The sequence below is a fragment of the Tursiops truncatus genome, chromosome 2 (genome assembly GCF_011762595.2).
Source record: "Tursiops truncatus isolate mTurTru1 chromosome 2, mTurTru1.mat.Y, whole genome shotgun sequence".
Lineage (NCBI taxonomy): Eukaryota > Metazoa > Chordata > Mammalia > Artiodactyla > Delphinidae > Tursiops > Tursiops truncatus.
Window position 1 is genome coordinate 37,835,841 of NC_047035.1, and position 24,350 is coordinate 37,860,190.

At 38.5% G+C, this 24,350-nt stretch overlaps 1 long non-coding RNA gene across 2 annotated transcripts in view; it reads right to left on the reverse strand.

The window, feature by feature from the left end:
* Window positions 1–7,245: 7,245 nt before the first annotated feature.
* Window positions 7,246–24,350, reverse strand: part of LOC141277965 (uncharacterized) — a 37,321-nt gene continuing 20,216 nt past the window's right edge. For both annotated transcript variants that reach the window (XR_012329954.1, XR_012329955.1), the window contains exon 3: window positions 7,246–7,653. This is a non-coding gene — a long non-coding RNA (uncharacterized lncRNA). The remainder of the gene's footprint in view (window positions 7,654–24,350) is intronic.

The window sequence follows — 24,350 nt, forward strand, 5'->3', positions numbered from 1 at the left end:
AAACAAGACAAGAAAGGTCAACTGGGGTCAAACTAGGGAGGGCCTTGAATCCTCTATTACCCAGAGTGATTGTACGTCACACTATGATGAATAGGAAGCCTTGATGCGGTCTGAGTAGGGATCTGGTTGATGTAAAACATATTTGGAAGGCTAGTCTCATAATGATGTCAAGCAGAGATCAGGAGCAAGTGGGTAATACTTACTCTCACAGAATACAGAATTAAATGAATACTTTCTATTTTACTTTATTACTGTGAAATATATCATAAATGTAGGAGTAAAATACAATAAGTATGTACAGTTTAAAGAATAATAAACACCAACTTTTAAAATACTTTTTGCTTTCTAATTATGTATTTTTGAATTGTATGTTTTTAGTTTTGCCTGTCCTTGACCTTTATATAATAGAATCATACTCTAAGTAGTTTTCTGTGCTAACTTTATTTCCTCACTCAGCATTTTTGAGATTCTCGTCCGTATTCATCCCTATAGCTGTAGTCCATCCTTTTTTCTGCTGTATAGTATTCCATTGTTTAACTACACCACAGTTTTATCCTTTGATGGTGTTTCCAGCTTTTTGCTCTTATGAATAGTACAGCTAAGAAACTCCTGCACATTCCTACTGCTGAGTGTAAAAATTGTTCTTTAGGGTAAATATCTAGGATCGTTAGAAATGGTATTTTCAACTTATAAGGCAATACAAAATTGTTACCCAAAGTCATGATCAAATGTACAGTCCCATAAAGAGTCTATGAGGCTTTCTGTGGCTCCATTTCCTCACCAACATCAAAAATTGACCAATTTTCAAGGTTTTTTTTGCGAGTCTGGTAGGTATGAAATGGTATCTCACTGGTTTTAGCTTGTATTTCTCTGATCACTAATGGGGTTAAGAATCTTTCCACATGTTTTTTGGCCATAAATGCTCCCCCTTCTAAGATATGATATGATTATTTCATATAACTAAGATTAGATGTGAGATATCTAGTTATATCATTTGCCATTTTCCAGTTGGTTTATACTTCTTTGTTGATCTGTCAGGCCACCTCTGTCTTATTTCAATTTCCAGTTATCCATGGTCTGTTTCTTGCATCTGTTTTCTGGTGAATTCATTTTTCACTTATCTGAATATTTAACACTGGTCAACTAAAAAATGACTTTTAATGAAAGCCTCGATGAAGGAATTTACAAGAGATTTTTCTTTGAAATTCACAAGACATTCTTGAAAATACTGAGTAATCACTGAGGATTAGTGTGCCACCAGAGAGAATCCAAAGGGGTCCGTGAATGTATAGCACAGCATCCAAGCATGCACAGGGTAGTGGAGTCTAGCTTTACTGAGCACTGAGCGTTTTTCACTGTTATTTACATCAAGACCTTGGGGTTTTAAAGCATTTTTGCAGTATATCTCATTTTTCCTTCTGGTATTTTACTATTTTTATTTCATTTTCCCATGTCACTATGGCACAACAAGACACGTTATGAGATGAAACAACTAGATGGGTATTAACCCTAGGATTTTGAATGGCCTGCCTGATTCTCTGTTCTTGGTATTCCCAGCCATTGATGTTGTAGCCACTCCCTAGACTCTGGGACCAATCCTGAAAGTGGGAAGTTTAGTGCGTTAGCTCCAGTCACTTCCTACTAATTAAGCTTGTCCTGCTCTAATCCTGTTGGACAGGACTAATAATGGGATTCTTCAACCTCCTAAACCCTCATTGCAAGTAACCAGGTTTGCATTGTGTTCTTTATCAACTAGGTTCCCATCTGAAAGCCAGTTCCTCTATGACTGACTGTGTCCTTTCAAGAGACCAAAATCCTGCCCTGAAACCTAGGCCAGTGATATGGACCCTGGACTCTGCTCCTCAAGGCACTAACAAGTAGGAATCCACAGTGACTTTCTTAGCTAGAGTATTTGTTTTCTCCACACTGCTTTCTGAGACAGAGGCTAATCCCTGGCTTGTTAGGCCACAAGCTAACGCCCTTGGCGGCTTCTCTCTTTGTTCTGGTTGCTAGGAATCTGAAAAATAATGCTGTTTGGTTGCTATAGCTTTGCTTGAGCAACAGATGAGCAAAAAGTTTCTTGATATATTTTCATCTATTTATTGAACCAGTGAACTTCTGTGATATGTACTTTAGAATATGGCAGTATAAAAGATTAACAGAATTCTTGCCATTAGGAGCTTATGGCCTAGCAGGAGTGCAAAGCAGCAAACAAGTTGTAATGGGGTAAGTGTTACAAAAGGGAAAGCCTCAAAGGAAGCTTACATGAAGCCTTAACCTCAGGTAGTTGACATTTATCACTGGACATTTGCCTTTGATTCCAGTTTTGCTTTTTTTTGTTCGTTTGTTTGTTTTTTTGAAGTTTTTGGCCACGCCACAGCTTGCGGGATCTTAGTTCCCCGACCAGGGATTGAACCCAGAGCCCTGGCAGTGAAAGCGCCAAGTCCTAACCACTGGACCGCCAGGGGCTTCCCTATTCTAGATTTTTTAAAACTGTTTTGGTTTTGTAATCTATTTATTTCAAGTCAAAGCAAATTCTTTTAGTTATAGGCAAAGACGTGTTTGTGCACGTAATCACACAATCACTTTCAGATATTCGTCCTTTTACAAGGGATTTGAAACGGGAGTATTTACTAGAATTTCTGGGCTGGGGTTTCACTGATTCAACAACTACTGACTTACCAAGTACTAGACCCTAAGCATTATAGAAACTGATTCAATATGAGAGGACAGAATATGAGGGTGATATCTAGTACAAATCCTTAGCCAGTCTAGAATGAAGAGAAGAAAAGAGGATTATCTGCTGACAGAGGCCAGGCACCCATGCCTGAACCAGGTAAAGCTGGGATGTGCAGTACTGGAAAGGGCCTGCTCCAGCAAATGTTTACCATGCCGGATGAGGGCCCAGTGCGGCCAGAGCATCCCAATCATAAGAGAAGCTAGAATTTACATTTTTAATGAAAATTATCAATTTGTAATGTTAAATACATTAAAATTCTAAAAAAAATTGTGCAAGCTGAATAAAACATCTCTGCCTTGTTGTCATCTTTCATTTAGACTCTGCATTTTGTGTTCACTTTCTAAGCATGACCTCATCCACAAGGGCCAACAGATCTTGTCCTCTCCCCCATTTTACTCATCGCTCCCTCCATTCTACCACCAAATCTTCAATCCCATCCCCATGTGCTTGCTTTTAGTATGATAAAGTGATCTAGCTGAGACAGAAGTAGGTCACAGGACATTTTTGTCCTCTCTCCCACAGAAGTTTTCTTTACAGAAGGAAGTGGAAGCAGGTAGGATAGGTGAAATGCAAGGTTTTTATTTCCCCTTTCTTCCCCTGATGTGGTCTACAGACTGAAAAGATGTTGAATGTTGTCCCAGAATTTCTTCCCTATCTAGAGTATGGTCTACCTAGAAGAGAATAATTAATGGAGCTTTTCATCACTGATAAATCTGTGCTTCTGTGCCGTTGTACAACTCCCTGCCAGTGGGTAACTGAATATATTATATACTTAACCACATAGAAACTGCTCCCTTATTTGCGCCAGCTGTCCCAACAGTTGTTCAACATCCCAGGGATGATGCTTTAACTTCAGGCAACCAGGTATTCAACATTGAAGATTGTACATTCTCCTGGAAAACTAATTTCACTCTCCAGAGATTTTTGTTCACATATTAGTTAGGTAATACCAATGGCAGATATAATTATACAAATATTTGACTATTAACTGAAGGTGCAAAATGAATTCAATATCTTGTAACAATCCTGTAGAAGTCCAGATATACTTTGAACACATTGCTGTTCAAATCCTATTTTCTCATTAGTCTTTTTTTTTTTTTTTTTTGTGGTACACGGGCCTCTCACTGTTGTGGCCTCTCCCGTTGCGGAGCACAGGCTCCAGACACACAGGCTCAGCGGCCACGGCTCACGGACCCAACCGCTCCGCGGCATGTGGGATCTTCCCGGTCCGGGGCACGAACCTGTGTGCCCTGCATCAGCAGGCGGACTCTCAACCACTGCACCACCAGGGAAGCCCTCTCATTAGTCTTAAATCAACTCATCAACCATTATTACCAGAATTTCGTATCTCCTATTGTTCCTGAAAAGCCTATCACGGTTGTGAATTTGAGAAATTTTAGCAAAACAGCAAAAAAGTATAATAGTATGTGTGCCTCTTCTCTAGCTACTGGCTCTCAGATCCAACCCTTGCCCTCTCCCTACTCTGTTCTTGTTTTTTTTTAATTAGTTTATTTTTTATTTTAATTTATTTTTGGCTGCGTTGGGTCTTTGTTGCTGCGCCCAGGCTTTCTCTAGTTGCGGCGAGCGGGTGCTACTCTTCATTGCAGCGTGCGGGCTTCTCATTGTGGTGGCTTCTCTTGTTGCAGAGCATGGGCTCTAGAAGCACAGGCTTCAGCAGTTGTGGCATGCGGGCTCAGTAGTTGTGGCTCGCGGGCTCTAGAGCGCAGGCTCAGTAGTTGTGGCGCACGGGCTTAGTTGCTCCGCGGCATGTGGGATCTTCCTGGACCGGGACTTGAACCTGTGTCCCCTGCATTGGCAGGCGGATTCTTAACCACTGCGCCACCAGGGAAGTCCTCTCTACTCTGTTCTTTATTACAAGAAATTACTTTTCACAAACTCCCTTGCCCAGTGGCTTCCCCAAAGGTTCAGCTATGGAGAAGCACTAGTGAAAGGTTAGAGTGGGGAGGAAGGGGTAAGACAGGGATTTCTCCCCGTCTCTCTGGCAGTGACTGTCTCCTTGGTAGCTCCAGATCCCATGGAAAAGCCCCGCCCTTCGGGGGTCCTGCTCCTACGTGGCAGCCACCCCACCACCCCACAGTGCCCTGGCTCTAGCTCCCAAGACAGCCCCAGCTTCCAGGCTCTGATGACACCATCTCCTCCCACCGTCCCCTCAGCTCTAGAGGTGGTAGAGTCTCCTTGCTCTGCTAACTCTTGCTTCACTGTCCCCTTTGGCTTCTCAGCCTCAGCGCTTCAGTCAATTGTGTAACCAACTCCCTGCATTAAACTCTCTCTTTCAAAAAGTGGTTTCTATTTTTCTGAGCCTCACTGATACAAACACTGTGGAGCTCCTTGCAGTACATTATGCTAAGCTTTCAGGTATGTATCATTAGTCCAATCTGTAGACTAACATGTCAGTCTTATCTATGACCAGACATAGTCATATTTTCTACCTAAAGCAGCTATCCCCCCAATGTTTATTATCCTGATCTGATGCCAAAGAATCCCATCTTGCAAACTTGTTGTGAGTTACCTATACTGCCTTCCTTTTAAAATTTCTTGCGAAGACAAAAGTTTAGTATTTGGTCATAAACCAGTATTTCAGCTAAATTAGAATACGATTCAGGAATTAAAATAGGTTTTTTGGCCTCACCCTGTGGTTTTCAGGATCTTAGTTCCCTGATCCCTTGGGAGTGAAAGAAAGCGCAGAGTCCTAACCACTGGACTGCCAGGGAATTCCCTAAAATAGGTTTTATTTAGCCTGTAAAAGCCATGGGGGAACTTCCCTGGTGGTCCAGTGGGTAAGAATCCACACTCCCAATGCAGGGGGCCCAGGTTCAATTCCTGTTCAGGGAACTAGATCCCATATGCATGCCACAACTACGAGACCACATGCTGCAACTAAGAGCCTGCATGCTGCAACTAAACATGTTGCAACGAAGATCCCGTGTGCTGCAACTAAGACTTGGCGCAGCCTAAATAAATTAAAAAAAAAAAAAAATTAAAAAAAAAAGCCATGGGTATTGCTTCTTTACAAAAGGCTTCAAAGGGAAAAACTCTTTTATAGGCCTCAAAAACTTTTTTGTTTACAACATTTTCCTCCAATTTTTTATTTCAAATCTGTAGAAAAAAAGGAAACAATAGTATAATAAATCTACATATATTCTTTGCCTGGATTCACCACTTGTTAGCATTTTACCAATTTGGTTTTTTCTCTCTCTCACTTTCTGAACCATTTGAAAATAAGTTGCAGGCACCGTGACATTTCACTACTAAATAGTTCAGCATGTATTCTCCTACATGACCACAATGCCATATTTATGCCCAAGAAATTTAACAATATAGTCCATTCTAGTTTCCTGAATTGTCCAAAACATGTTGTTGATAGCATTTTTCCCCCAATAAATCTTTTAAAAAGGAAGTATTATGCTAATATAGCCAACCAACTGGATGACATAAAAAATGATGAACAAATGTGGGTGTTAGTCAGTTCTTGCTTATTTCATTACTTATTTGTATATCCAATGAGCAGACAGAAAAAAATTAAATCTGCTAATTTTGCTTCTCTTAAGTAATTTTGACAAGTCTAAAAGTGAAGATGTAGTTGATTATTAATTTAACATAGATTTGGAGATAATCTACTCATATGTACATACTACAAATCTGATCTAAACACTTTCAAAATAAAAACAAAAAAATGATTGTTTTTCTTTCAGTTTATTACCTCCCTGATCCCTTCTATTTAGAATATTGAGCTAACATTGATTGGTTTATTAAATATAAATTTATTAATAATTTTTTTTTGCATCGGTGAACAAGGTTTCTTTTCTTCAGGGACATTAGATTTTTTTCTCCCTTGTACATGACTCAGTATTAATTTCCCATCCCCTTATCTGTATGCCTGCTAAAAAATGGAGACTACAGAGATTGGAAATATTTTTTGAGCTCCTGCTTGAATTCCTTGAACTATTTGCTTATTCCTGAGGAACAGTGTCCTAGAAGGCTAAAAGAAGCAGCCAAACACTCGTCTAATTCAAACCAGTGGTGCTCGTCTTTGCCCAAGGACAGCTCTCTAGATTATGTGTTAGAGTGTATCTTAGACACAGCCTAACCTTGCTCTGCCCACATTTTCTAGTTCATGGGCTGTGCCTGACAGTTTCATTTATACTTCCAGCCTTTCCTATAAAATTCTATGAAACATAATTCTAAGCAGTGAATGCCAAATTTTGAACTTAAATAGTAAACACAATCGTCAAAAAAATGAATGCAAAATCTAGCAACAAAGACGTGCAAATTTTAGTTCTCATTTTCTTTCTACTATTTACTCTCACATCTTTTTTTTTTTAATAATGGAAAGGAACACAGCATGTAAATAAATGTAAAACCCTAAGTTATTTGACTTCTTAGTTTTCTAAGGCAATGGTCTCCAAAGTCTCGTGTGTGTCCTTCAGGGCTACACAAGACAATCCACTAGGTGTGGGAAGAAACAATTAAATAAATGTCGATTTATATTTTAATTTCACCCTTAAAAATGTCTATATATTGCATAATGTACATTATATATTAGTACAGTAATACACATATTTAATGTAGAAATAAATAATATGCAAAAAAGTTTTGAGACCACTTTTTTAAAGTTATTACACTTCGATTTAATACATTTTGTTCATTTTTTTTTTTTTTTTTTTTTTGCGGTACGTGGGCCTCTCACTGCTGTGGCCTCTCCCGTTGCGGAGCACAAGGCTCCGGACGCGCAGGCTCAGCGGCCATGGCTCACGGGCCCAGCTGCTCCGCGGCATGTGGGATCTTCCCGGACCGGGGCACGAACCCGTGTCCCCTGCATCGGCAGGCGGACTCTCAACCACTGCGCCACCAGGGAAGCCCTTGTTCATATTTTGAGAAAGCTCTGGAATAAACTTTCAAAAGAAATAAACTGAAATGCACAGCTACGTATAGAATGTTAAATTATTGCATTTGGACTGCTAACCTTTACAACAGTCATTACATAGAAATCACCATACAGTTATATGAATAAGTTAAAACAATGTCTTATTTAATTTCTGCAAATTGTAAAGATAATTATTGAGAATTTGAAAATGACATGAAAATAAAATGACGGAAAAATACAAGGGACAATCGTTATCATTTTATGTATTTTCTTCTAATCTTTTTTGTATACGTTACATAGATGAAATCATATGTATAGATAAATCTCCTGCATTTTTCATTTGTTGTAAAATACATAAATTCATAAGTATGTAAAAATATCTGAATATACAAGATGCATAAATTTGTAAGTATAAATTTAATGATTGTGTAAGAGCCCAGGTTGACATATATGGCCTCATAAACATTGAAATGAAACTGATGTGCAGAAAGAATTGTGGTGCTGATGACATTTCTAATAAATCCACCCCAGATGGTTTTATGAGACAAGACTTTCTTTAACATGCTACTTAGATAGACAGGACATTCTGTTGTGGGCTGGCACTATTTTGATTTGTGTGCTTTGTTGTGTGAAGATCTTATTTCACATCTATATTTCTGTTTTTATGATATACATATATATATTTGTATGTGGTATATACATGTAGACATATGTAGAGAGGTAATACATACACACACACACACACACACACACATACACACACACACGTCAAAGAGAGATTCTTTAGTTCTTTAGGTTCTATTAGACCAGAGGCATTTACCAAAGGAACCTCTTTCCAGGAGGTCTGAAGGCACAATTATTGTAACCATGGAGTCATTGCAACTATATTTCTTCCACCAGTGCCCTCAAGCTGTTAGCTAGACTTTCTATTAAAAAAAAAAAAGTTAGCTTTCCTGTGTGAGCAACAGAAAAAAGGATACATCAAAAGCCAGGTGGAGGTTAAAGGTAAGGAAAAGTTGGAATTATAAAAGAAATTAAGCCAACAAAGTCTGAAAGAAAATAAAAGCAGACATCCAAAACAAAGAGGTGCTATCAACAGCAGTCGCTGAAAACACATGTCAAACAAAATAAGCAGCTTAAGTTGTAAAGAATAAAAGGGATTGAAAACACTCTTTGAAACATGAAACAACCATTTCTACCACCCTAATCCTTCTTTAAGCCATGTATTCCTTTCTTTGGTCATCTGCCCTACATTACTGAAAACAAATACTTGACAAGAGGTAGCTGAAGTGAATTAATCTTTTAGCTTTTGTCTAAACTGAGAGGAGGCTAGCAAGTTTATCAGCACTTAATTGATAAATCTTTGAATGGGTATGAGATTCAGCCCAACTATTTTTAATATGCATAGTGACAGTCTTCCTCCAATAAACATTAGGTTCATTGAACAAGCATAACTTTAATAAATGATTCTTTTCAATCCACTAGAAGCAATATTCACTGGTCAGAGACACAACTAATATTTTCATCCTTTATAATTTCCAACATTTTCAATATCTGGATATTCCAATAATAACCAAAATTTTCCAATTTATAATGTTCAACAAATGTGAAATACTAATGGAAAACCTTTAAAGTTATGACTAAGTTTCAACTAGAATGTGACTGTATGTAACTAAAGGGGTAAAAGTAAAAGGAACACTTCACTTGTCAAGGTTCTTTTGTTAATGGCATCAGGAATGGTTCTAAAACTTATTTTATAGTAGATTCAGAATCATAAGAATATTGCAGTAAAATCTGGCACCTTTAGCAGCATATCTGTTTAAATTTACAGACAAAAAAGCATAAACATGGTATAATATAGACTTGGGGCAGTATTTCTCAACTTAAAAGCACTTATCAATTCAATACAGAAAGTTTATCACACAGGTACCATATTCATGCACAACTCCAATTAAAAATATTCTTTAGTGTGGCAATAAAATATTTACAATTTTTATGTTTCCTTTCTTTTCATAATATCCCTTTCTTCACCTTTTTTCTTTTTCATAAAAATGTCATGAAACACACTGCAACAATGATAAGGAAATCCAACCTAGGGTTCCTGTAAGTTTCTAAAATTTCACAGTTATGGTGGTCTATGTATTTTATAGTCAGATTGTCTCTTCCTGTATCGTATACTTAATAACTCCAATTTTAAATACCAGCTCTAAACAAAACTGACTCGACAAATTCATTTTACTCTCTAAATCAGTTTTTCTTCAAGTGAGGTACTGCGTTATTTCAGGATCTTTCATTGTAGAAAGAAATTTTGTTTCAGTGACCAAAAGGTAGGAAACTAGAATAAAGGATGGGAGGAAATAGAAAACTTCAAATACAATGAATACTTCAAAGGAAAAAAAAATAGCAATTTTAGCTCCTTATAAAGAGAAGAGGATCAACAATAAGAACTACAATTTATTAAATGTTTCCTATATGCCGGGGAATGTGTTAAACTTTTTTCATTAATAACCTCATTTATTCTTTGCAAAATTCCTACGAGGTAAGCATTGTGATCTATTCCAAGACTACACAGCCAGCAAGTAACAGAGTTAGGAATTGAGCTTACTTTTACTTGTCTCTTAAGTTGATCTCCTAAGCACCACACATACTGCCTTCAACACAACACACGTTGGACATCAAATTCTACAAACATCATGAAATGGCTCTGATGACGTGGGAGGTAGAGAATAAGAGTTTAATAGCTAACGAAGCAAAATGGAAAACGGGAAGAAAACTGGGGAGGCAATGGACAAAACTGTCTCTAAATGAGTTCCAAAATCTAGTCAGAAATTCTTAGCACTTGTCTGGTATCTTGGGCAACAATACCTGCTTTAGACAAAGTAAAATAATTAGTCCACGAGCAAACAATTAAGCCGAGAGAAAAGCTATTGGCATTGACGGTGTGGGGCCATAGGTTAAGATAATTTGTGAATCATTTTGCATAAATCATAAAATGTCATATTACGTATTGCTGTAATACATGACTTTCTTGAGAAATTCTAGAACTATAGAATTTTAATTTTAGAATAGAGCTAATCCTTGAACTATAATGTTGTTGGATACTTGCCAGATCCATGTACTGAAATGGTTCATATACCATAAGAAGGATGATAATTTCTTGGAGTTGATTCCAAAGTTTAAGAATTTGAAACAGGAGTGCCTATCGAGGATCTGAAATTATTCTTATGAACAACAAACACATGATGCTGGACATGACAGGCCACTTTAGTATTGCCAGAGAATTATGATAGTTAGTCTTTTCTACCCAGTAGACATTTCCTCCCTGCTTTCTTTTGGGGACTCCATTTCTTGTGGGGCTGATTTCCTACCACTCTCCATCAGGGGTACACTTCTGCATATATGACCACCACCATCACCTTAGGAAATAAACAGATGGTTCAAGCCTAGCTAGATACTGGACATCTGTAGCAGCAGAGATTGATCTTGGGGAGGGACCAAGCAGGGGTAATCACAGCCCTCTTTGGGACATTTGTGCTGAAGAAAAGGCACTCTTCTGCTGCTGTGAGGAAAATAAGTCTATAGTGGCAGATGGCCATCATTGCCACCATTTGGAGAAAGCTTGTAAGAGCATAAAGCCAAAATCAGAGAGAAGAAAATGCTGAGAATTGTGGGTTTGTGACATTATTCCAATGACATCATCTGAGACTCTGAATCTAGCTGTAGTTGAAGCTGGAAGCAATCTTGCATTTCCCGGTTACACAGCTGACAGATACCCTTTTGTGTTTAAATTAATTTGAGTTTAGTTTCTGCCACTTGCAAATAAAAGTGAACCTTGACCAAAGGTACACTATAAATGTATCCTATAAGTACAGTAATACCCAGATATTGCTATAATCTCAGGTGCCTGTGGATCAGGAGTCCATAAACTCTGGCAAATGTGCCACAGGCTTTGCTGTGGTATGATGAAACACAAACCTACCACGATGGCCGTAATTAAAAAAATTTTGTTTTCATTCCTTTTTTTGAAAGGTACCTGCGCAGTTTAGAGAATCCTAATAAAAGCATCATCCACCCCAATTCAGAAATAGAAAGTCACTGGTACCTTAGAAGCTACTTCATGCCCTTTCCCCATTGCCCAAGAGGTAACCACTATATATTATCTGGGTCTGTGTTTCTTTGGTCTCTGTATAAATGAAATCATACTGTGTTTTTCCTCTGTGACTTGAATTTTTCTTTCAACAATTTGTTCTTGAGAATCATCTATATTGATATATAGTGATGAAATAAAATTTATATTTTAAGGCAGGACAAGAAAAAATTAAACACAAAATTCTCTGTGTGTGCTTGTTTGGGCCTCCTCCCTCCCTAACGTGCACTGTGCATCTGCATTACACATTAACCAGAGCTCCTCAAAGATGCGAGTGCCTGCCTAACCGTAAAAACCAATTTTTTTTCTCTTTCTTCTATCTCTAGCATGTAACTTCTTAAAAGAATATGTTCCTTTCAACATTCATTTATGATAAAAATTCTCCAGAAAGTGGACATAGAGGGAACTTACCTCAACATAATAAATAAAGTCCATATATGACAAACCCACAGGTAACATCTTTCTCAATGGTGAAAAAATGAAAATATTCCCTCTAAGACCAGGAACAAGACAAGGATGTGCACTGTCACCACTTTTATTCAAAATTGTTTTGGAAGTCCTAGCCACGGCAATGAGAGAAGAAAAAGAAATAAAAGGAATCCAAATTGAAAAAGAAGAAGTAAAACTGTCACTGTTTGCAGATGACATGATACTATACATAGAGAATCCTAAAGATGCCACCAGAAAACTACTAGAGCTCGTCAATGAATTCGGTAAAGTTGCAGGATACAAAATCAATACACAGAAATCTCTTGCATTCCTATACACTACCAATGAAAGATCCGGAAGAGAAATTAAGGAAATGATCCCATTTACCATTGCATCAAAAAGAGTAAAATACCTAGGAATAAACCTACCTCAGGAGGCAAAAGACCTGTATTCTGAAAACTATAAGACACTGATGAAGGAAATTGAGGATGGAAAGATATACCATGTACTTGGACTGGTAGAATCAATATTGTCAAAATGACTATACTACCTAAGGCAATCTACAGATTCAATGTAATCCTTCTCAAATTAACCATGGCATTTTTACAGAACTAGAACAAAAATTTTTTTAATTTGTATGAAAATACTAAAGACCCCAAATCCAAAGCAATCCTGAGAAAGAAAAACAGAGCTGGAGGAATCAGGCTCCCTGAGTTTAGACTACACTACAAAGCTACAGTAGTCAGAACAGTATGGTACTGGTACAAAAACAGAAATATAGATCAATGGAACAGGATAGAAAGCCCAGAAATAAACCCATGCACCTATGGTCAATTAATCTATGATAAAGGAGGCAAGAATACACAATGGAGAAAAGACAGTCTCTTCAATAACTGGTGTTGGGAAAACTGGACAGCTACGTGTAAAACAATGAAATTACAACATTCTCTGATATCATACACAAAAATAAACTCAAAATGGATTAAAGACCTAAATGTAGGGACTTCACTGGTGGCGCAGTGGTTAAGAATCCGCCTGCCAATGCAGGGACACGGGTTCGATCCCTGGACCAGGAAGATCCCACATGCCACAGAGCAACTAAGCCTGTGCGCCACAACTACTGAGCCTGCACTCTAGACCCCATGAGCCACAACTACTGAGCCTAACTTCCACAACTACTGAAGCCTGCGTACCTAAAGCTTGAGCTCCACAACAAGAGAAGCCACCGCAGTGAGAAGCCGATGCACCGCAATGAAGAATAGCCCCCTCTCGATGCAACTAGAGAAAGCCCACATGCAGCAATGAAGACCTAATGCAACCAAAAATAAATAAATAAAAATAAAATAAAATTTAAAAAGACCAAAATGTAAGGCTGGACACTATAAACTCTTAGAGAAGAACATAGGCAGAACACTCTCTGACATAAATTGTAGCAATATCTTTTTGGATCCACCTCCTAGAGTAATGAAAATACAAAACAAAAATAAACAAATGGGACTTAATGAACCTTAAACACTTTTGCACAGCAAAGGAAACCATAAATAATATGAAAAGACAACCCTCAGAATGGGAGAAAGTATTTTCAAATGAAGCAACCGACAGTGGATTAATCTCCAAGATATACAAACAGCTCATGCAGCTCTATGTCAGAAAAACAAAAAACCCAATCAAAAAATGGGCAGAAGAGCTAAATAGACATTTCTCCAAAGAAGACATACAGATGGGCATAAAGCACATGAAAAGATGCTCAATATCACTAATTATTAGAGAAATGCTAATCAAAACTATAATGAGGTATCACCTCACACCAGTCAGAATGGCCATCATCAAAAAATCTACAAACAATAAATGCTGGAAAGGGTGTGGAGAAAAGGGAACCCTCCTACACTATTGGTGGGAATATAAATTGGTATAGCCACTATAGAGAACAGTATGGAGGTTCCTTAAAAACCTAAAATAGAGCTACCATATGATCTAGCAATCCCACTCCTGGGCATATATCTGAAGAAAACCATAATTTGAAAAGATACATGCACCCCAATGTTCATTGCAGCATTATTTACAATAGCCAGGACATGGAAGCAACCTAAATGTCCATCAACAGATGAATGGATAAAGAATATGTGGTACATACATACAGTGGAATATTACTCAGCCATAAAAAAGAACTAAATATGCCATTTGCAGCAACATGGATGGACCAAGAGATTGTCATACTGACTGAAGTAAGTCAGACAGAGAAAGACAAATGTCATATGATATTGCTTATATGTGGAACCTAAAAAAAGGTACAAATAAACTTATCTGCAAAACAGAAATAGGGTTACAGATGTAGAAAACAAACTTATGGTTACCAGGGTGTAAGGGTGGAGGAAGAGCTATTGGGAGATTGGGATTGACATATCCACACTACTATATATAAAATAGGTAACTAATTAGGACCTACTGTATAGCACAGGGAACGCTACTCAATACTCTGTAATGACCTATATGGGGAAAAAATATAAAAAAAGAGTTGATACATGTATATGTATAACTGATTCACTTTGCTGTACATCAGAAACTAACACAACATTGTAAATCAACTATACTCCAAAAAGTAGAAATAAAAAAATTTTTTTTGGAGGAGACCTTCAAGACGGCAGAGGAGTAAGACATGGAGATCACCTTCCTCCCCACAAATACATCAAAAATACATCTACATGTGGAATAACTCCTACAGAACACCTTCTGAACACTGGCAGAAGACCTCAGACTTCCCAAAAGGCAAGAAAATCCCCACGTACCTGGGTAGGGCAAAAGAAAAAAGAAAAAACAGAGACAAAAGAGTAGGGATGGGACCTGCACTTCTGGGAGGGAGCTGTGAAGGAGGAAAACTTTCCACACACTAGGAAGCCCCTTCACTGGTGGGGACAGGTGGTGGGCAGGGGGAAGCTTCAGAGCCACGGAGGAGAGCACAGCAACAGGGGTGCAGAAGGCAAAGCGGAGAGATCCCTGAACAGAGGATCGGTGCCGACCAGCACTCATCAGCCTGAGACGCTTGTCTGCTCACCCGCTAGGGCGGGTGGGGGCTGGGAGCTGAGGCTCAGGCTTCAGAGGTCAGACCCCAGGGAGAGGACTGGGGTTGGCTACATGAAGACATCCGCAGGGGGCTAGTGCACAACAGCTAGCCAGTAGGGAGTCTGGGAAAAAGTCTGGACCTGTTGGAGAGGCAGGAGACCACTGTTTCGGGGTGTGTGAGGAGAGGGGATTCCTGCTCCATGTGCCCACAGAAGGCAGAGCACTGCCTAAGCGAGCTCCAGAGATGGGCGCAAGCTGTGGCTATCAGCTCAGACCCCAGAGATGGGCATGACCTGCTAACACTGCTGCCACTGCCACCAAGAATCCTGTGTGCAAGAGCAGGTCACTACCCCCACCCCCACCCCGGGGCCTGTGCAGCCCACCACTGCCAGGGTCCCATGATCCAGGGACAACTTCCCCAGGAGAACACACAGCACGCCTCAGGCTGTAGTAATGTCATGCTAGACTCTGACCTCGTAGGGTTGCCCTGCATTCCAATTATGACTGCCATACCCCTTCTCCTCCCTGGTCTGAGTGGGCAAGAGAGCCCTAATCAGCTGCTGCTTTAACCCCCTCCTGTCTGGGTGGGGAACAGAAGCCTGAGGGTGGTCTACATGCAAAGGTGGGGCTAAAACAAAAGCTGAACCCCAGGAGCTGTGTGAACAAAGAAGAGAAAGGGAAATCTCTCCCAGCAGCCTCAGGAGCAGTGGATTAAATCCCCACAATCAACTTGATAAACCCTGCATCTGTAGAATACCAGAATAGACAACAAATGTTCCCAAATTTGAGGAGGTGGACTTTGGGAGAAACTATAGATTTGGGGTTTGCTTTCAGTGTCTGATTTGTTTTTGGTTTTATGTTTATCTTACTTTAGTTTTTAGTGCTTGTTATCATTGGTGGATTTGTTTATTGATTTGGTTGCTCTCTTCCTTCTTATTTTTTTAAATTTTATATTTAACATTTTTTTTCCTTTTTTCTCTTTTTGTGAGTGTGTATGTGTATGTTTCTTTGTGTGATTTTACCTGTTTAGTTTTGCTTTTACCATTTGGATTGGGGTTCTATCAGTTTTTTGGGTTTTTTCTTCCGAGCTGTGTGGCTAGCAGGGTCTTGGTGCACAGCGGGTGTCGGGCCGGAGGCTCTGAGGTGGGAGAGCGGAGTACAGGCCATTGGACAGCCAGAGACTTCCCGGCGCCATGTAATATCAGCCGGCAAGAGCTCTCCCAGAGATCTCCATCTCAACACTAAGACCCAGATCCACCCAACGGCCAGCAAGCTCCAGTGCTGGACTCCCCATGCCAAACAACTAGCAAGACAGGAACACAACCCCACGCATTAGCAGAGAGGCTGCCTAAAGTCATACTAAGTTCAAAGATACCCCAAAACACACCACCGGATGCGGCCCTGCCCACCAGAAGGACAAGATCCAGCCCCACCCACCAGAGCACAGGCATCAGTCCCCTCCACCAGGAAGCCTACACAAGCCACTGAACCAACCTTAGCCACTAGGGACAGACACCAAAAATAACAGGAATTACAAACCTGCAGCCTGCGAAAAGGAGACCCCAAACACAGTAAGTTAAACAAATGAGAAGACAGAGAAATATGCAGCAGATGAAGAAGCAAGGTAAAAACCCACCAGACAAAACAAATGAAGAGGAAATAGGCAGCCTACCTGAGAAAGAATTCAGAGTAATGGTAGTAAAGATGATCCAAAATCTCGGAAATAGAATGGAGAAAATACAAGAAACGTTTAACAAGGACCTAGAAGAAAGAGCAAACAAACAATGATGAACAACACAATAAATGAAATTAAAAATACTCTAGAAGGAATCAATAGCAGAATAACTGAGGCAGAAGAATGGATAAGTTACCTGGAAGATAAAATAGTAGAAATAAATGCCACAGAGTAGAATAAAGGAAAAAGAATGAAAAGAATTGAGGACAGTCTCAGAGACCTCTGGGACAAGGTTAAACATACCAACATTCAAATTATAGGGGTCCCAGAGGGAGAAGAGAAAAAGAAAGGGTCTGAGAAAATATTTGAAGAGATTATAGTCAAAAACTTCCCTAACACGGGAAAGGAAATAGTCAGCCAAGTCCAGGAAGTGCAGAGAGTTCTATACAGGATAAATCCAAGGAGAAACATGACAAGACACATATTAATCAAACTATCAAAAATTAAATGCAAAGAAAAAATATTAAAAGCAGCAAGGGAAAAGCAAGAAATAACATACAAGGGAATCCCCATAAGTTTAACAGCTGATCTTTCAGCAGAAACTCTGCAAGCCAGAAGGGAGTGGCAGGACATATTTAAAGTGATGAAAGGGATAAACCTACAACCAAGATTACTCTACCCAGCAAGGATCTCATTCAGATTTCATGGAGAAATTAAAACCTTTACAGACAAGCAAAAGTTAACAGAATTCAGCATCACCAAACTGCCTTTACAACAAATGCTAAAGGAACTTCTCTAGGCAGGAAACACAAGAGAAGGAAAAGACCTACAAAAACAAAGCCAAGACAATAAAGAAAATGGGAATACAAACATACATATCAATAATTACCTTAAATGTGAATGGATTAAATGCTCCCACCAAAAGACACAGACTGGCTGAATGGATACAAAAACAAGACCTGTATATGTGCTGTCTATAAGAGACCCACTTCAGACCTAAGGACACATACAGACTGAAAGGATGGGATGGAAACAGATATTCCATGCAAATGGAAATCAAAAGAAAGCTGGAGTACCAATACTCATATCAGACAAAATAGACTTTAAAATAAAAACAAGAGACAAAGAAGGACACTACATAATGATCAAGGGATCAATTCAAGAAGATATAACAATTGTAAATATTTACGCACCCAGCATAGGAGCACCTTAATACATAAGGCTAATGCTAACAGCCATAAAAGGGGAAATCAACAGTAACAATTATAGTAGGAGACTTTAACACCCCACTTTCACCAATGGACAGATCATCCAAAATGAAAATAAATAAGAAAACAAAAGCTTTAAATGACACATTAGACCAGATGGACTTAACTGATATTTATAGGACATTCCATTAAAAAACAACAGAATACACTTTCTTTTCAAGTGCTCTTGGAACATTCTCCAGGATAGATCATATCTTGGGTCACAAATCAAGACTTGGTAAATTTAAGGAAATTGAAATTGTGTCAAGTATCTTTTCTGACCACAACACTATGAGACTAGATACCAATTACAGGAAAAAAACTGTAAAAAATACAAACAAATGAGGTTAAACAATATGCTACTAAATAACAAAGAGATCACTGAAGAAATCAAAGAGGAAATCAAAAAAGTCCTAGAAACAAGTGACAATGAAAACACAATGCCCCAAAACCTATGGGATGCAGAAAAAGCAGTTCTAAGAGGGAAGTTTATAGCTATACAAGCCTACCTCAAGAAACAAGAAACATCTCAAATAAACAACCTAATCTTATACCTAAAGTAATTAGAGAAAGAAGAAGAAAAAAAACCCCAAAGTTAGCAGAAGGAAAGAAATCATAAAGATCAGATCAGAAATAAATGAAATGAAGAAAACAATAGCAAAGATCAATAAAACTAAAAGATGGTTCTTTGAGAAGATAAACAAAATTGATAAACCACTAGCCAGAATCAACAAGAAAAAAAGGGAGAAGACTGAAATCAATAGAATTAGAAAGAAAAAGGAGAAGTAACAACTGACACTGTAGAAATACAAAGGATCATGAGAGACTACTACAAGCAACTATAGGCCAATAAAATGGACAACCTGGAAGAAATGGACAAATTCTTAGAAAAGTACAATCTTCCAAGACTGAACCAGGAAGAAATAGAAAAAATGAACAGACCAGTCACAAGCATTGAAATTGAAACTGTGATTAAAAAACCTTCCAGCAGGGACTTCCCTGGTGGTACAGTGGTTAAGATTCTGCCTGCCAATGCAGGGGACAAGGATTTGAGCCCTGGTCTGGAAAGATCCCACATGCCACAGAGCAACTAAGCCTGTGTGTCACAGCTACTGAGCCTGCACTCTAGAGCCCATGAGCCACAACTACTGAGCCCAAGTCACAACTACTGAGCCCACGTGCCACTACTGAAGCCTGCGCACCTAGAGCCTGCACTGTGCAACAGGAGAAGCCACTGCAATGAAGAGTAGCCCCCACTCGCCACGACTAGAGAAAGCCTATGCACAGCAATGAAGACCCAATGCAGTCAAACATTAAAAAAAAAAAGATAAATAAATGTATTTATTTTTTAAAAAAGAGGGGCTTCCCTCGTGGCACAGTGGTTAAGAATCTGCCTGCCAATGCAGGGGACATGGATTTGAGCCCTGTTCCAGGAAGATCCCACATGCTGTGGAACAACTAAGCCCGTGTGCCACAACTCCTGATCCTGCACTCTAGAGCCCGTGAGCCACAACTACTGAGCCCATTTGCTGCAACTAGTGAAGCCCACACACCACAGTCCATGCTCCGCAACAAGAGAAGTCACTGCAATGAGAAGCCCGCACACTGCATTGAAGAGTAGCTCCTGCTTGCCGCAACTAGAGAAAGCCAACACGCAGCAATGAAGACCCAATGCAGCCAAAAATAAATAAATAAAATAAAATTTTTTAAAAAAACTGTCAGTTAAAAAAAAAAAATCTTCTAACAAACAAAAGCCCAGGACCAGATGGCTTCACAGGTGAATTCTATCAAACATTTAGAGATGAGCTAACACCTATCCTTCTCAAACTATTCCAAAATATAGCAGAGGGAGGAGCACTTCCAAACTCATTCTACGAGGTCACCATCACATTGATACCAAAACCACACAAAGATGTCACAAAGAAAGAAAACTACAGGCCAATATCACTGATGAACATAAATGCAAAAATCCTCAACGAGATACTAGCAAACAGAATCCAACAACACATTAAAAGGATCGTACACCATGATCAAGTGGGGTTTATCCCAGGAATGCAAGGATTCTTCAATATACACAAATAAATCAATGTGATACACCATAGTAACAAACTGAAGGATAAAAACTATGATAAGTTCAATAGATGCAGAAAAATCTTTTGACAAAATTCAACACCGATTTATGATAAAAACTGTCCAGAAAGTGGGCATAGAGGGAACCTACCTCAACATAATAAAGGCCATATATGACAAACCCAGAGCCAACATCATCCTCAATGGTGAAAAACTGAAACCATTTCTTCTAAGATCAGGAACATGACAAGGTTGCCCACTCTCACCACTATTATTCAATCAAGGTTTGGAAGTTTTAGCCATGGCAATCAGAGAAGAAAAAGAAATAAAAGGAATCCAAATCGGAAAAGAAGTAAAACTGTCACTGTTTGTAGATGACATGATACTATACATAGAGAATCCTAAAGATGCTACCAGAAAACTACTAGAGTTCATCAGTGAATTTGGTAAGTAGTAGGATACAAAATTAATGCACAGAAATCTCTGGCATTCCTATACACTAATGATGAAAAATCTGAAAGTGAAATTAAGGAAACAATCCCATTTACCAATGCAACAAAAAGAATAAAATACCTAGGAATAGAACTACCTAAGGAGAGAAAAGACCTGTATGCAGAAAATTATAAGACACTGATGAAAGAAATTAAAGATGATACCAACAGATGGAGAGATATACCATGTTCTTGGATTGGAAGAATCAACATGGTGAAAATGACTATACTATCCAAAGCAATCTACAGATTCAATGAAATCCCTATCAAACTACCAATGGCATTTTTCACAGAACTAGAACATAAAATTTCACAATTTGTACGGAAACACAAAAGACCCCAAATAGCCAAAGCAATGTTGAGAAATAAAAATGGAGCTGGAGGAATCAGGCTCCCTGGCTTCCTACTATACTACAAAGCTACAGTAATCAAGACAGTATGGTACTGGCACAAAACCAGAAATATAGACCGATGGAACAGGATAGAAAGCCCAGAGATAAACCCACACATATATGGTCACCTTATCTTTGATAAGGGAGCCAAGAATACACAATGGAGAAAAGACAGCCTCTTCAATAAGTGGTGCTGGGAAAACTGGACAGCTACATGTAAAAGAATGAAATTAGAACACTTCCTAACACCATACACAAAAATAAATTCAAAATGGATTAAAGCCCTAAATGTAAGGCCAGACACTATCAAACTCTTAGAGGAAAACATAGGCAGAACAGTCAATGACATAAATCACAGCAAGATCCTTTTGACTCACCTCCTAGAGAAATGGAAATAAAAACAAAAATAAACAATTGGACCTAATGAAACTTAAAAGCTTTTGCACAAAAAAAAAAAAAAAAAAAAAAAAGCTTTTGCACAGCAAAGGAAACCATAATCAAGGTGAAAAGACAACCCTCAGAATGGGAGAAAATATTTGCAAACGAAGCAACTGACAAAGGATTAATCTCCAAAATATACAAGCAGCTCATGCAGCTCAATATCAAAAAAACAAACAACCCAATCCAAAAATGGGTTGAAGACCTAAACAGACATTTCTCCAAAGAAGATATACAGATTTTCAAGAAACACATGAAAGGATGCTCAACATCACTAATCATTAGAGATATGCAAATGAAAACCACCATGAGGTATCACCTCACACCAGTCAGAATGGCTATCATCAAAAAATCTACAAACAATTAATGCTGGAGAGGGTCTGGAGTAAAGGGAACCTTCTTGCACTATTGGTGGGAATGTAAATTGATACAGCCACTATGGAAAACAGTATGTAGGTTCCTTAAAAAGCTAAAAATAGAACTACCATATGACCCAACAATCCCACTCCTGGGCACACATCCAGAGAAAACCGTGGTTCGAAAGGATACATGCACCTCAATGTTCATTGCTGTGCTGTTTACAGTAACCAAGGTATGGAAGCAACCTAAGTGTCCATCAATAGATGAATGGATAAAGAAGATGTGGCACATTTATACAATGGAATATTACTCAGCCATAAAAATAAACGAATTTGAGTTATTTGCAGTGAGGTGGATGGACATCAAGTCTGTCATACAGAGTGAAGTAAGTTAGAAAGAGAAAAACAAATATTGTATGCTAACACATATATATATGGAATAAAAAAAATGGTTCTGATGAACCTAGGGGCAGGACAGGAATAATGACACAGACATAGAGAATGGACTTGAGGACAAGGGGTGGGGAAGGGTAAGCTGGGACGAAGTGAGAGAGTAGCATTGACATATATACTCTACCAAATGTAAAATAGCTAGTGGGAAGCAGCTGCATAGCACAGGGAGATCAGCTTGGTGCTTTGTGACCACCTAGAGGAGTGGGATAGGGAGGGTGGGAGGGAGACGCAAGAGGGAGGGGATATGGGGATATACGTATACATATAGCTGATTCACTTTGTCTTACAGCAAAAAGTAACACAACATTGTAAAGCAATTATAGTCCAATAAAGATGTTTAAAAAATATTTTTTAAATGCCTGAAAAGATTTGCAAAAAAAAGAAATGTGGTACATATATACAGTGGAATATTATTCAGCGATAAAAATGAATGAAATAATGCCATTTGCAGCAAGATGGATGGACCTAGAGATTATCATACGAAGTGAAGTAAGTCAGAGAAAGACAAATATCATATGCTATCACTCATATTTGGAATCTAATTTTGAAAAAATGATACAAATGAATTTATTTACAAAACAGAAACAGACTCACAGATTTTAAAAACAAACTTATGGTTACCAAAGGGGAAACTTGTGGTGGGAGGGATAGATTAGGAGTTTGGGATTAACATACACACAGTACTATATATAAAATAGATAACCAACAAGACTTACTATACAGCACAGGGAACTCTATTCAGTATTCTGTAATAACCTATATGGGAAAAGAATCTGAAAGAGAATGAATATGTATATGTAAAACTGAATAACTTTGCTGTACACCTGAAACCAATACAGCATTGCAAATCAACTATATTCCAATAAAATTAAAAAATAAAATAAAATAAAACTCTTCAACTATTAAAAAAAATATAGTGTTCTTAGGACTTCCCTGCTGGTTCAGTGGTTTAGAATCCTCCTTCCAATGCAGGGGACGCAGGTTTCATCCCCAGTCTGGGAACTAAGACCCCCTGTGCTGCAACTACTGAGCACGCATGCTCTGGAGCCCACGAGCCACAACTAGAGAGAAGCCCACACGCTGCAATGAAAGATCCCGCATGCCTCAACGAAGATCCCATGTGCTGTAACTAAGACCCCATGCAGCAAAATAATGAATTAATCAATTAAAAAATAAATAAGTAAAAAAAATAAAATTAGTGCAATCCAAATAAGATCTGTACCTGAGTTTATTAAAAAAAAAAAAATAGTGTTCTTTCCCATCTCTGTAGGGGGTCATGGTCACTGTATGTATCGCTGGACTATGTATCCTTGGCATTTGTATATCATTTTGATGTGTAATCCTTTGTTTCAAAAATGTATATGACTATTCCTTCAACTTATAACAGGTGGAACAGATCTCAGAGCTTTCTGAGAATCTACTTCCAGGGTTATAATCCTCAGTTTGGCTCAAATAAAATTCCCTTTTTTCTTCTTAACTTGATAGTTAATTGAATTTTCATTGACAGTAGAAAAAAAGTTAATTTATTTTTACTGCTGTGTAGAGTATTCCATTGTGGGAACCTACAACAACTTATTTGTCTATTCTTCTGTTGGAGGACATTTGGGTTTCCCATTTTTTGCTACCACAAATATTGCTTCTATGAACATTCTTATATGCTCCTAAGGCACATGTGCCAGAGATGCCTTAAAGTGTACCTAGGAGTGGAAACAGTGGGATGTTGGGTATGCTTGTGTTCTTTTTTTCCAGGAAATGCCAAATTATTTCCCAAAGCAGTTGTAGCAATTTCAGCTTCTACCAGCAATGTATCAGAGTTCTGATTATTCCACATATTCTTACCAATATCTAGTATTATTGCTCTGTTTGGTTTAAATTTTCATTTTCCTGATTACTAACAAGGTTGAGCATATTTTTATATGGTTATGAACCATTTGATTTCTTCTTTGGTGAAATGCCTGCGTCTT